Source organism: Rutidosis leptorrhynchoides, chromosome 7 (genome assembly GCF_046630445.1).
Source record: "Rutidosis leptorrhynchoides isolate AG116_Rl617_1_P2 chromosome 7, CSIRO_AGI_Rlap_v1, whole genome shotgun sequence".
Taxonomy (NCBI): Eukaryota; Viridiplantae; Streptophyta; class Magnoliopsida; order Asterales; family Asteraceae; genus Rutidosis; species Rutidosis leptorrhynchoides.
Genome location: NC_092339.1, coordinates 193,513,364 through 193,529,730, shown reverse-complemented (window position 1 = coordinate 193,529,730; position 16,367 = coordinate 193,513,364).

Genomic DNA, 16,367 nt, shown 5'->3' with positions numbered 1-16,367 from the left:
GAATCTGATTCAATCTAACCGAGATGTGATGTAGAATCACTCTACAAGAATCTGATTCAATCCTTGTAATCTTCAATCTCTGGAATGATGTAGTGATGTAGAATCACTCCCTGGGAACTCTGATACCAAATGATAGGTCAAATCATGGTGATATTAGAAGATGTGATGAGTTAGAGTGAGAATTGGTAAGTGTAAAACAGATTCGGTATTAGAAAAATCGGTAAAAGTTACATTCTACAGCTTCTAGAACTAAGTTACAATACAATGGCTATCTAATTAGGATTACATAGGTTCCTTATATATCCCTCTTCTAAGGAACGTTCATTTAAGCATGTTTCACATTAACACTATACAACTTCGGGGTTCTAACATAAAGAAATTTGGTTTGACCTATTTAAAAGACATAGGGACTTCAATGGCAGCATCCATTAAAATATATGATGATCCCATTGTTGAAATAGTCAAAATCACTGAATATAGAGGTATGATTGGATCCCTACTTTATCTTACATCCAACAAAGTAGATATTATGTTTGTCACATGTCTCCTTTCCAGATATCAAGCTGATCCTAAAGAGTCACACATGCTGGTAGTAAAAAGGATATTTAGGTATCTAAAAGGTACTGTCAAACATGGTATTTGGTAGCCTAAAGACCAGGATTTTGAACTAATTGGGTATTCAGATGGTGATTTTGCAGGATGTAAAATAGACTGGAAAAGCACTACTGGTAGTTGCCAGTTACTGGGTGGAAGGCTAGTCAGCTAGACAAGAAAAAAGTAAAATACTGTGTCCACATCTACTGCTGAAGCAGAATATGTTTCTGCTAGTAGTTGTACTGCTCAAGTATTATGGATACAAAGCCAGATGAAGGATTATGGTGTTCATGTTACAAAAACTCTGATCTACTATGACAACACTAGTACAATTGCCATTACCAACAATCGTGTGATGCACTCAAGGACAAAACACATCGACGTTCGATATCACTTCATAAGGGATCATGTTCAAAAAGGAAATGTGGAGTTGCACTTCATATCAACATATCAATAGATCAACAGTTAGCAGATCTTTTCACAAAGTCCTTAGATGTGAAACGATTTAACTTTCTCATCTCTGAGTTGGGTATACGTGAACTTTGAAATAAAAGACAATTTTGTTGGTGTGCTGGTTCAACAACATATAGGGCAAACCAGTATGACACAATTTCTAGTCTACTGCCTATATGCAGAACATCCATCACAACATGGTCTTTTATGTTGATTATAAAATGTGTAAAATGAAGTAATAAATAGCTCACAACATTAAATTGATACCTTAAACTGGACCTCATTTAACTCCAATGATTTAAATTAAATTCACGACATATTAAATGTAACAAATGAATTTTGTAATTAAACACATAAATTATTTTGTGGCTTTTAACTTCAAAATTGAATTAAAACCTACTGCATTTAATACTTAATAGAGGTCATCAGTGTCCAAGCCGATTAAACATCATGTCAACAGTCTGATGTACCTCGAAAACATGCCAGACTGTCATATCTGCCCACGCGCCTGCAGATGACAGTTGCCATTTTCTCCCTGCTACACTTTTCCACCAATCCAAAAGGTTAAATAGGGTGATGCACTTTCCATTTTACTCTTCGGTTATTTCAACCTTCAAAATTCCCATATTCTCTCAAAAATCCCTAAATCTTCATATCTTCAAAGCATTCATCTTTTCTCTTCAATCAACAACAATGACAGAACAACCACAACAAACCATCGATAATGAACCAGAGGAACAACAGCAACCATAGCAACCTGAACAACCACGAAAACAGCAGCAAGAACAACCACTACCACCACTACAGGAAGCAGATGAACCTGAATCACTATTTGCTCTTCATCCAATCCTTGTTAAGGCTTCTTCTGCACCAGATTATGATAGAATTCGCCTTTCGAGACGTAATGCTGCTCACTCCTTTTCTATTCCAAAGTCTAGGCCAAACATGGGCTATGAGTCCATGATCGACTATTTGAGGCAATCACCTATTACCAGATCCATTACCAATGTTCCCTCACATTTTTACCCTACCTGTCTGGGAAGATTCTGGTACACGGCAAGACATGCTGCCATCCAGGGTGTTCCATGCATTCAAGGCATGGTGACTGCAACCATAACTGTCTTTGTCACCGTCGACGCCATCCGACGAGCTCCTCAACTGCCAGGTGGACTATTTGTTGCATCATCCACCAGTGATGTATTTCGAAGGGAGGTGCTGGAATTTATTAACTATGTTGATCAAGTTGCCCACAGCCCGTCAAGGAAACATATATCACCCTTGTGGCTGTCAGCGGACTGCTCGAGCTGCTTTCGTGGCGAGAGCGGGTCTCTGCGTGCTGGACGAGGGACGGACTGGGAACGGTTCCTTCGGGGGCCTTCCCCAGTATTAATTCTTTGGAATACTGACTTAATGCATGAGTCAAATGTCTGGTTGTTTTGAGCAATGCTCAGATTTTGAGCTCAAATTTGGTCATGCTTTAATCTTCAATCGAAACTGATATCGGCTAAAAAGTCATGTTTAAACGGCTTGCCTTAGCAAACGGGCTCTGCAAACGGCTTGCCAAACGGCCTGCCAGCCGTTTGTAGGCAAATTTTGTGCTTATTTAAAGACTTTTTGTCATCCAATTTCCACACACCTCTCTTTACACTCTCACTACAATACACTTTTTCTCACTAGAGCTTTCAACGCCTTCTACCTCCGAGCGAGAAATTAAATACCCGGAGGTGAATGGCAAAGATTGTAATAGGAGCGGTCTAGAGGATGTCAGCACTTGTAATGGTCCTGATCTCGCCTATAAACGGTGAACGCTTTCCTTAATTTAATAAAGTTATCTTGTTATCTTATGTTGCTTTCATATTGCATGCCTGTCTATCTGTTACGAATGTTTATTATACGTTGAATACTTTATCTGAAACTTATCCTACTGTTATGCTGAAACTTTGACGGTTTAGAAGTTTAATTTACGGATCACCCTTCCCACTTATTCACGTGACTATAACCTAGTATTAGGACCTGATCAACCCTATGATACAAGGTAAGTAGTTATGTGTGCTTAACGTCACAATAGGGATATAGTACCTACGTACGAATAACCATTTATTCGTCAAAGAAGAGCTGCCCATTTAGGTTGTGATAGTAGTAGGCAGTATAGAGTTCATTGAACACTGGCTTGCTCAAAAGCATGATTCGCGTCAGAAGCAATATTCTTGAGATGTTGTAAGATGATCCGGGGTTGAGTAAGTGATCGCAAAGGAGAGACTTCTAATCCAATTAGTAGTACCTTAGATTATCTAGATTGCACTTTTATTAATGCTAAGGCATAGCATAGTATTAAGTGGTGGAATATTGCTTTAGTTAGACTAACTAGGATTAAGAAAAGCCGAGACTTTCCTTTAGGGATATACCAGTTTTTTCATGTACCTAGGATTCTATCCATAAGGTCGTTTAAACCCTCTAAGGTTAACGTTGGGAGTAGGGATATCCGTCATAGCCAGAATCTTCAAAGCCTAAACTCTTAGTGACAAATCAATTAGGTTCACAGCCCAGTTGATTGAGGTTTAGTGTTTATTCTAGGAAGTTAAACTCTTGTGATAGCTCCCTATCAGAATTCTATTTTCCATACCTATCTATCTTTATCCTTACATTTAAATTATAGTATTATTAGTTAATCTTAATCTATCACCTCTTGTCACTAGGGTTAACTATATAATCACTTTTGTCCCACGTTACTGAGCAAACATACAAAAATACGAACCTGAGTTATATTTACCACTTACTCGTTAAAAGGAAAAAAGTAGGTGAGTTATAGCTAGGAAGCCCCCGCTAAATATAAATAATAAAACTATTACTCTCTTTTGGTAGCTAATTCTGACGAGTTACGACCTAACGACACCGCACAAATAAAACCGTCCGTTTTGTCCATATCATAAGGGTTGTAAGTTTTTGGCGCCGCTTCCAGGGACTTATTTTTTGTCTGTTAAGGTAATCATTGATTCTGTCAAAATCTCCGAGATTCTTGAGTGTGTCTAAGAAAGACAATTATACACGAACTTGGTTATTGGATTTTCCGAACAGTCTCCAATTATATTGGAACCAAAAGGACCCTGCCTCTCCGTTGTTAGTTTGACCACTTGTTTCAAAGAAAAATTGATAAGAAACACACATGCTTAACAAATAGGGAGTTTATCGGTATAGGATTTATAGTCACCATTATAGTAAACCTTTTTAAAACTATAAAAACAAAATATTAATTATGGTATTAATTTCTGTAGATTCCAGTTCAAACTTAACCGACTTTGGAAACCAGAGAAGTTTTCCTTTATAAAACCAAAACAAATCTAAACCCTGATGAATCTCATCAAGAACTAATTCTTGATCCTTGTAGTCCAAGAAGCCGGATAATTTCATCTGACTTAGAGATTTCATTGCTTTTGGAAAAGTTTTACTCAAATGAACCAGGATTCGACCATCTTCACGATCCAAAAGGGAGGCTCAGTCTTAGCGAACTCCTGATCATGGAAGATGAAATACGGGAAGAATATCCAACTATTTTTAATTATCCAGACTTATTTGAATTTAATCCCAAAGAGAAACGGCACATTGATAAAACAAACGCTCTGTTTATTGGAAATCTGTTAAATCCTAGTAGAAGGTTAGATGTCTATAGAGAATTTATTAGGCACCTCTATTCCTCAGACTTCGCGTTCCCAACATTTCAAATCAATCTATTAAAAGAGCTGCGTTCTCAAGTTCGTTCTCTTCATAAACTGTTAATGTAACAACCCAAACCAAACCACGAACAACCCGCGTAAAAATGTGAAAAAAAAAAAAATTAAGCTGTTCAGTTAGTGGCCGGCGCACCAGGTATCCTTGCAGCGCGCAGAATCACCTGGACAGCCCGCTGTCTCTTGAAGTCAATTACACGAAAATGTTTGACCCTTTCCCGACATAATTAGACAAAACGCTTTAAACCACATACTCATACATGTAAAACTAACACGTTGTAGTGACCATAACTTTTCCATGTTTATATATATTAAATGAAATTTTTATTTACATTATTAAGTGTTTCCAACATGTTAAGCAATCAAACTTGTTAAGACATGATTAATTGAAATAGGTTTCATATAGACAATTGACCAACCAAGTTGAACAGTAATTCACGAACGTTAAAACTTGTAAAAACTATGTGATCACATATATATGGATATATATATATATATATATATATAGTTAACATGATATTATGATAAGTAAACATATCATTAAGTATATTAACAATGAACTACATATGTAAAAGCAAGACTACTAACTTAATGATTTTGAAACGAGACATATATGTAACGATTATCGCTGTAACGACATTTAATGTATATATATCATATTTAGAGATATTCATACATCATATTATCATGATAATATAATAATTTAAAATCTCATTTGATATTATAAACATTGGGTTAACAATATTTAACAAGATCGTTAACCTAAAGGTTTCAAAACAACACTTACATGTAACGACTAACGATGACTTAACGACTCAGTTAAAATGTATATACATGTAGTGCTTTAATATGTATTCATACACTTTTGAAAGACTTCAAGACACTTATCAAAATACTTCTACTTAACAAAAATGCTTACAATTACATCCTCGTTCACTTTCATCAACAATTCTACTCGTATGCACCCGTATTCGTACTCGTACAATACACAGCTTTTAGATGTATGTACTATTGGTATATACACTCCAATGATCAGCTCTTAGCAGCCCATGTGAGTCACCTAACACATGTGGGAACCACATTTGGCAACTACCATGACATATCTCATAAAATTACAAAAATATGAGTAATCATTCATGACTTATTTACATGAAAACAAAATTACATATCCTTTATATCTAATCCATACACCAACGACCCAAAACACCTACAAACACTTTCATTCTTCAATTTTCTTCATCTAATTGATCTCTCTCAAGTTCTATCTTCAAGTTCTAAGTGTTCTTCATAAATTCTACAAGTTCTAGTTTCATAAAATCAAGAATACTTCCAAGTTTGCTAGCTTACTTCCAATCTTGTAGAGTGATCATCCAACCTCAAGAAATCTTTCTTATTTACAGTAAGATATCTTTCTAATACAAGGTAATACTCATATTCAAACTTTGGTTCAATTTCTATAACTATAACAATCTTATTTCGAGTGGAAATCTTACTTGAACTTGTTTTCGTGTCATGATTCTGCTTCAAGAACTTTCAAGCCATCCAAGGATCCTTTGAAGCTAGATCCATTTTTCTCATTTCCAGTAGCTTTATCCAGAAAACTTGAGGTAGTAATGATCTTCATAACATCATTCGATTCATACATATAAAGCTATCTTATTCGAAGGTTTAAACTTGTAATCACTAGAACATAGTTTAGTTAATTCTAAACTTGTTCGCAAACAAAAGTTAATCCTTCTAACTTGACTTTTAAAATCAACTAAACACATTTTCTATATCAATATGATATGCTAACTTAATGATTTAAAACCTGGAAACACGAAGAACACTGTAAAACCGGACATACGCCGTCGTAGTAACACCGCGGGCTGTTTTGGGTTAGTTAATTAAAAACTATTATAAACTTTGATTTAAAAGTTGTTCTCCTGGAAAAATGATTTTTCTTATGAACATGAAACTATATCCAAAATTCATGATTAAACTCAAAGTGGAAGTATGTTTTCTAAAATGGTCATCTAGACGTCGTTCTTTCGACTGAAATGACTACCTTTACAAAAACAACTTGTAACTTATATTTCTGACAATAAACCTATACTTTTTCTCTTTAGATTCATAAAATAGAGTTCAATATGAAACCATAGCAATTTTATTCACTCAAAACGGATTTAAAATGAAGAAGTTATGGGTAAAACAAGATTGGATAATTTTTCTTGTTGTAGCAACGTGAAAATTGGTAACAAATCTATATTAATAATATCCTAGCTAACTTATATTGTATTATACATGTATTCTAATATATTATGTAATCTTGGGATACCATAGACACATATGCAAATGTTTTGACATATCATATCGACCCATGTGTATATATTATTTGGAACAACCATAGACACTCTATATGCAGTAATGTGGGAGTTAGCTATACAGGGTTGAGGTTGATTCCAAAAATATATATACTTTGAGTTGTGATCTAGCCTGAGACGTGTATACACTGGGTCGTGGATTGATTCAAGATAATATATATCAATTTTTTTCTGTACATCTAACGTTGGACAACTAGTTGTAGGTTACTAACGAGGACAGCTGACTTAATAAACTTAAAACATCAAAATGTATTAAAAGTGTTGTAAATATATTTTGAACATACTTTGATATATATGTACATATTTGTTATAGGTTCGTGAATCGACCAGTGGCCAAGTCTTACTTCTCGACGAAGTAAAAAATCTGTGAAAGTGAGTTATAGTCCCACTTTTAAAATCTAATATTTTTAGGATGAGAATACATGCAGGTTTTATAAATGATTTACAAAATAGACACAAGTACGTGAAACTACATTCTACGGTTGAATTATCGAAATCGAATATGCCCCTTTTTAATAAGTCTGGTAATCTAAGAATTAGGGAACAGACACCCTAATTGACGCGAATCCTAAAGATAGATCTATTGGGCCTAACAAACCCCATCCAAAGTACCGGATGCTTTTGTACTTCGAAATTTATATCATATTCGAAGGGTGTCCCGGAATGATGGGGATATTCTTATATATGCATCTTGTTAATGTCGGTTACCAGGTGTTCACCATATGAATGAATTTTATCTCTATGTATTGGATGTATATTGAAATATGAAATCTTGTGGTCTATTATTATGATTTGATAATATATAGGTTAAACCTATAACTCTCCAACATTTTTGTTGACGTTTTAAGCATGTTTATTCTCAGGTGATTATTAAGAGCTTCCGCTGTTGCATACTAAAATAAGGACAAGATTTGAAGTCTATGCTTGTATGATATTATGTAAAAACTGCATTCAAGAAACTTATTTTTGATGTAATATATTCTTATTGTAAACCATTATGCAATGGTCGTGTGTAAACGGTATATTTTAGATTATCATTATTTGATAATCTACGTAATGCTTTTTAAACCTTTATAGATAAAATAAAGGTTATGGTTGTTTTAAAAATGAATGCAGTCTTTGAAAAACGTCTCATATAGAGGTCAAAACCTCGCGAAGAAATCATTTAATATGGAACGTTTATAATCAATATGAACGGGACATTTCAGTTGGTATCAGAGCGTTGGTCTTAGAGAACCAGAATTTTACATTAGTGTGTCTTATCGAGTTTGTTAGGATGCATTAGTGAGTATGGACTTCAACCGTGTTTACTTGAAAAATAATTGCTTAACAAATTTTGTTAGAAACTATATATTTTTAACATGTGAATATTATGTGATATATTAATCTCTTAACGTGTTTGATATTATGTGATAGATGTCTACCTCTAGAACAAGTCCCATTGACTCACCTAATAATAATGAAGAGTCAAATGTAAATTGGAATGATTCGTGGACTGATTCACAAGTTCCCGAAGAGGAACCGGAAGAAGAGTCGGAACCGGAAGAAGAATCGGAACCGGAAGAAGAAATAGAACCAGTGGGAGAAATAATAAAACGGTTAAGTAGAAGAAAATTCTCAACCAACCGACCAAAGTTAATTATGGTCAATGAAGCAAAGTATTGGGAGGATTACCAATTCTCCGATGAATCGAATCCCGACAAGGATTCCGATGATGTTATAGAAATTACCCCACAGAATTTAATAAGGCAAAAGAGAACAATAAGGGAAAGGGCATAAAAATAGAGAAATTTGATTCCAAACCCGATGAACTTTATATGTATCGTCAACACCCGTATTTCTTAAGTTGTGACAATAACCCGGGAACCTCTAAACCACTAGGTCTTTCTAAACCAATGTGGAAAATGACGGATCATATTAGGGGAACATCTTATATCCCTAGAAACTTGGCAAAACGAACCAAAACCGAAGAAGAAGAAATGAGCGAGTCGGAATAAGATAGTTGTATTCGTGTGGTGTAATATATGTTATATAGTGTGCTTATGCTTTATGATATATGTAAAAATTGCTTGTATTAATAAGTATTTTTTTTATGAATCTAACTCTTGTCTATTTTACAATATAAAAACACAAAATGGATAGACAACCCAATATTTTAAGAGACCTACCCGGAGACATGATTGATGAAATCTTGTCTAGAGTCGGTCAGAATTCCTCGGCACAACTATTTAAGGCGAGATCAGTTTGTAAGACATTCGAAGAACGTTCCAAGAATGCCTTGATTTATAAAAGGCTTTCGTTCAAAAGATGGGGGATATCACATTGGGATATCCATAAGTTACGATGTGTTTACTTTGACGCATATATTACGGGGAACCCAAATGCTATTTTACGCAACGGGTTAAGAAATTATTTTGACTCAATATATTCGAATATAGGACTTCGTGATTTAGAAAAAGCGGCTAACATGCAACATAAAGAAGCATGTTATGCTTATGGTTTAGTAATGTTCGCTTCTCACCAAAGTGAGAACAAGAACATCGGGCTACAACTATTAAACAAAACGTTCCCACAAGTGACGGAGTCGGTAATTGGGGTAAGAAATGAGGTTTTTAGGTTATTACGAGACTGTTGGTCATTACGTAACCCTTGTCTCTTTGACGACGTTACAACACGCTATCTTATCAACGGCCATAACGGTTATGTTCCACAAGACCAAGGATGGGAAGTAGTCCTAGTAAAACCAGAATGCATGACTTGTTTCTGGACGTATGAATTAAGTGTCTTTATCGCCTTTGCTGAACGACTTGTGTACTAGCTAGAATTATCTTCACAACTATCTTGTTTTAAAGTTATTGTATGCTATATTTCATGCTATATGTAAAATAAGCGGTATTGTAAGTTTGTAAAATATTGTGTAAAAGTTTGAACGCGGAATATTATTATAATCAGTTTTTCATATAAAATTGTAGTAGTTGAATTGTATAATAGCTACTAAGTATGAACTTAATGGGTAGGTACTACCCGAATGAAAATTATAAAACGCTAATATGAAGAAAAAGCTTTTATAAATGAGTTCATATTATGCTACGAAATACTATTAACTACTCTTAATATTCTGTATGATTAAATTGTTCCATTTGACTATTTTGAAGGAAATGGCACCGACTACTCGACACACCGTGAATATGAGTGAAGAGGAATTCCGTACTTTTCTAGCTTCGAACATAGCCGCAGTACAGGCTACGCTACATACCAACAATAACCTTAGATCTAGCAGTACAGGAAATCGTGTAGGATGCACCTACAAAGAATTCACTGCCTTCAAACCTTTGGAATTTGATGGAACCGAAGGACTGATCGGATTGAAACGGTGGACCGAGAAGGTTGAATCGGTGTTTGCCATAAGTAAGTGTACTGAAGAGGACAAAGTGAAGTACGCTACACATACCTTCACAGGTACTGCGTTAACATAGTGGAATACCTATCTAGAGCAAGTGGGACAAGATGATGCTTACGCACTACCGTGGTCAGCATTCAAGCACTTGATGAACGAGAAGTACCGTCCCAGAACCGAGGTCAATAAGCTCAAGACAGAACTTAGAGGGTTACGAACCCAAGGATTTGATATTACCACGTACGAAAGACGATTCACAGAATTGTGCCTATTGTGTCCGAGAGCGTTCGAAGATGAGGAAGAGAAGATCGACGCGTTTGTGAAAGGATTACCGGAAAGAATCCAAGAAGATATAAGTTCACACGAGCCCGCCTCTATACAACAGGCATGTAGAATGGCTCACAAACTAGTGAACCAGATTGAGGAAAGAATTAAAGAACAGGCGGCTGAAGAGGCCAATGTGAAGCAAGTCAAAAGAAAGTGGGAGGAAAACGGTGATAAGAATCACCAATACAACAACAACAGCAATTACAACAATAAACGCAACAACTATCCCAACAATCGCAACATCAATCGCAACTACAACAAATGGCCCAACAACAACAACAACAACAACAACAACAACAACAACAACAGCAACTACAACAATCATTCCAACAACAATAACAACCACAACAACAACAACAATCAGAAGCAGTTATGCCAAAGGTGTGAAAAGTATCACTCGGGGTTCTGCACCAATTTTTGCAACAAGTGTAAAAGAAATGGACATAGCGCGGCGAAGTGTGAGGTCTACGGACTAGGGGTTAACAGAACGAAAGGAACAAATGGTGTCGGAATGAGTAATGGTGAAGCAAGTAGTGTCGTAGCAAGTTATGCCAATGTAGTTTGTTATAAATGTGGAAAACCGGGCTACATTATTAGAAATTTCCCGAACCAGGAGAACACGAATGGACAAGGCCGCGGAAGAGTTTTCAATATTAATGCGGCAGAGGCACAGGAAGACCCGGAGCTTGTTACGGGTACGTTTCTTATTGACAATAAATCTGCTTACATTTTATTTGATTCGGGTGCGGATAGAAGCTATATGAGTAGAGATTTTTGTGCTAAATTAAGTTTTCCATTGACGCCGTTGGATAGTAAATTTTTACTCGAATTAGTAAATGGTAAATTAATTTCAGCAGATAATATATGTCGGAATCGAGAAATTAAACTGGGTAGCGAAACATTTAAGATTGATTTGATACCAATAGAGTTAGGGAGTTTTGATATAATAATTGGCATGGACTGGCTGAAAGAGGTGAAAGCAGAGATCGTATGTTACAAAAATGCAATTCGCATTGTACAAGAAGAATGAAAACCCTTAATGGTGTACAGAGAAAAGGGCAACGCGAAGCTACATCTTATTACAAAAACTAATAAGAAAAGGATGCTATGCTGTTCTGGCACACGTCGAGAAAGTGTAAACTGAAGAAAAGAGCATCAATGATGTTCCTGTCGCAAAAGAATTTCCCGATGTATTTCCGAAAGAATTACCGGGTCTACCTCCACACCGATCTGTTGAATTTCAAATAGATCTTGTACCAGGAGCTGCACTAATAGCTCGTGCTCCTTATAGACTCGCACCCAGCGAGATGAAAGAACTGCAAAGCCAACTGCAAGAACTATTAGAACGTGGTTTCATTCGACCAAGCACATCACCATGGGGAGCTCCTGTTTTGTTTGTCAAGAAGAAGGATGGTACATTTAGGTTGTGTATCGACTACAGAGAGTTGAACAAACTTACCATCAAGAACCGTTATCCACTGTCGAGAATCAATGACTTGTTTGATCAACTACAAGGCTCGTCGATTTATTTGAAAATCGATTTACGTTCTGGATATCATCAAATGTGAGTAAAGGAGGATGATATTCCAAAAACTGCTTTTAGGACGCGTTATGATCATTACGAGTTTTTGGTTATGCCGTTTGGATTGACTAACGCACCAGCTGTGTTCATGGACCTTATGAACCGAGTGTGTGAGCCATATCTTGACAAGTTTATCATTGTTTTCATCGATGACATACTTATTTACTCAAAGAATGATCAAGAGCACAAAGAACATTTGAGAAAAGTGCTAGAAGTATTGAGGAAAGAAAAACTGTACGCTAAATTTTCAAAGTGTGCATTTTGGTTGGAAGAAGTTCAATTCCTCGGTCACATAGTGAACAAAGAAGGTATCCAGGTGGACCCGCCAAAGATCGAAATCGTTGAAAAGTGGGAAACCCCAAAAACTCCGAAGCATATACGTCAATTTTTAGGATTGGCTGATTACTACAGAAGATTCATCCAAGATTTCTCCAAAATAGCAAAACCCTTGACTGCATTAACGCATAAAGGGAAGAAATTTAAATGGAAGGATGAACAAGAGAAGGCGTTTCAGTTATTGAAGAAAAAGCTAACTACGGCACCCATATTGTCATTTCCTGAAGGGAATGATGATTTTGTGATTTATTGTGACGCATCAAAACAAGGTCTCGGTTGTGTATTAATGCAACGAACGAAGGTGATTGCTTATGCGTCTAGACAATTGAAGATTCACGAGCAAAATTATATGACTCACGATTTGGAATTGGGTGCTGTTGTTTTTGCATTAAAGACTTGGAGGCATTATTTATATGGGGTCAAAAGTATTATATATACCGACCACAAAAGTCTCCAACATATATTTAATCAGAAACAACTGAATATGAGGCAGTGTAGGTGGATTGAATTGTTGAATGATTACGACTTTGAGATTCGTTACCACCCGGGAAAGGCAAATGTGGTAGCTGACGCCTTGAGCAGAAAGGACAGAGAACCCATTCGAGTAAAATCTATGAATATAATGATTCACACTAACCTTACTACTCAAATAAAGGAGGCGCAACAAGGAGTTTTAAAAGAGGGAAATTTAAAGGATGAAATACCCAAAGGATCAGAGAAGCATCTTAATATTCGGGAAGACGGAACCCGGTATAGGGCTGAAAGAATTTGGGTACCAAAATTTGGAGATATGAGAGAAACGGTACTTAGAGAAGCTCATAAAACTAGATACTCAATACATCCTGGAACGGAGAAGATGTACAAGGATCTCGAGAAACATTTTTGGTGGCCAGGTATGAAAGCCGATGTTGCTAAATACATAGGGGAATGTTTGACGTGTTCTAAGTTCAAAGCGGAGCATCAGAAACCATCAGGTCTACTTCAACAACCTAAAATCCCGGAATGGAAATGGGAAAACATTACCATGGATTTCATCACTAAATTACCAAGGACTGCAAGTGGTTTTGATACTATTTGGGTAATAGTTGATCGTCTCACCAAGTCAGCACACTTCCTGCCAATGAGAGAAGATGACAAAATGGAGAAGTTGGCACGATTGTATTTGAAGGAGGTTATCTCCAGACATGGAATACCCGTCTCTATTATCTCTGATAGGGATGGTAGATTTGTTTCAAGGTTCTGGCAGACGTTGCAACAAGCATTGGGGACTCGGCTAGACATGAGTACTACCTATCATCCACAAACTGATGGGCAGAGTGAAAGGACGATACAAACGCTTGAAGACATGCTACGAGCATGTGTTATTGATTTCGGAAACAGTTGGGATCGACATCTACCATTAGCAGAATTTTCCTACAACAACAGCTATCATTCTAGTATTGAGATGGCACCGTTTGAGGCACTTTATGGTAGAAATTTCAGGTCTCCAATTTGTTGGAATGAAGTGGGGGATAGACAGATTACGGGTCCGGAGATAATACAAGAAACTACCGAGAAAATCATCCAAATTCAACAACGATTGAAAACCGCCCAGAGTCGACAAAAGAGCTACGCGGACCGTAAAAGAAAAGAAATAGAGTTTGAAATTGGAGAAATGGTCATGCTTAAGGTTTCACTTTGGAAAGGCGTTGTTCGATTTGGTAAACGGGAGAAACTAAATCTAAGGTACATTGGACCATTCAAGATTATAGATCGTGTCGGACCAGTAGCTTACCAACTGGAGCTACCTCAACAACTCGCGGCTGTACATAACACTTTCCACGTCTCGAATTTAAAGAAATGTTTTGCTAAAGAAGATCTCAATATTCCGTTGGACGAAATCCAAATCAATGAAAAACTTCAATTCATTGAAGAACCCGTCGAAATAATGGATCGTGAGGTTAAGAGACTTAAGCAAAACAAGATACCGATTGTTAAGGTTCGATAGAATGCTCGTAGAGGACCCGAGTTCACCTGGGAGTGTGAAGATCAGATGAAGAAGAAATACCCGCATCCAGAAGATTCGTTAACACCTTCAACAGCTTAAAATTTCGGGATGAAATTTATTTAACGGGTAGGTACTGTAGTGACCCGAACTTTTCCATGTTTATATATATATTAAATGAAATTGTTATTTATATGATTAAGTGTTTCCAACATGTTAAGCAATCAAACTTGTTAAGACTTGATTAATTGAAATAGGTTTCATATAGACAATTGACCACCCAAGTTGATCGGTGATTCACGAACGTTAAAACTTGTAAAAACTATATGATGACATATATATGGATATATATATAGTTAACATGATATTATGATAATTAAACATATCATTAAGTATATTAATAATGAACTACATATGTAAAAGCAAGACTACTAACTTAATGATTTTGAAACGAGACATATATGTAACGATTATCGCTGTAACGACATTTAATGTATATATATCATATTTAGAGATATTCATACATCATATTATCATTATAATATAATAATTTAAAATCTCATTTGATATTATAAACATTGGGTTAACAACATTTAACAAGATCGTTAACCTAAAGGTTTCAAAACAACACTTACATGTAACGACTAACGATGACTTAACGACTCAGTTAAAATGTATATACATGTAGTGTTTTCATATGTATTCATACACTTTTGAAAGACTTCAAGACACTTATCAAAATACTTCTACTTAACAAAAATGCTTACAATTACATCCTCGTTCATTTTCATCAACAATTCTACTCGTATGCACCCGTATTCGTACTCGTACAATACACAACTTTTAGATGTATATACTATTGGTATATACACTCCAATGATCAGCTCTTAGTAGCCTATGTGAGTCAACTAACACATGTGGGAACCATCATTTGGCAACTAGCATGAAATATCTCATAAAATTACAAAAATATGAGTAATCATTCATGACTTATTTACATGAAAACAAAATTACATATCCTTTATATCTAATCCATACACCAACGACCAAAAACACCTACAAACACTTTCATTCTTCAATTTTCTTCATCTAATTGATCTCTCTCAAGTTCTATCTTCAAGTTCTAAGTGTTCTTCATAAATTCTACAAGTTCTAGTTTCATAAAATCAAGAATACTTCCAAGTTTGCTAGCTTACTTCCAATCTTGTAGAGTGATCATCCAACCTCAAGAAATCTTTCTTATTTATAGTAAGATATCTTTCTAATACAAGGTAATACTCATATTCAAACTTTGATTCAATTTCTATAACTATAACAATCTTATTTCGAGTGGAAATCTTACTTGAACTTGTTTTCGTGTCATGATTCTGCTTCAAGAACTTTCAAGCCATCCAAGGATCCTTTGAAGCTAGATACATTTTTCTCATTTCCAGTAGCTTTATCCAGAAAACTTGAGGTAGTAATGATGTTCATAACATCATTTGATTCATACATATAAAGCTATCTTATTCGAAGGTTTAAACTTGTAATCACTAGAACATAGTTTAGTTAATTCTAAACTTGTTCTCAAACAAAAGTTAATCCTTCTAACTTGACTTTTAAAATC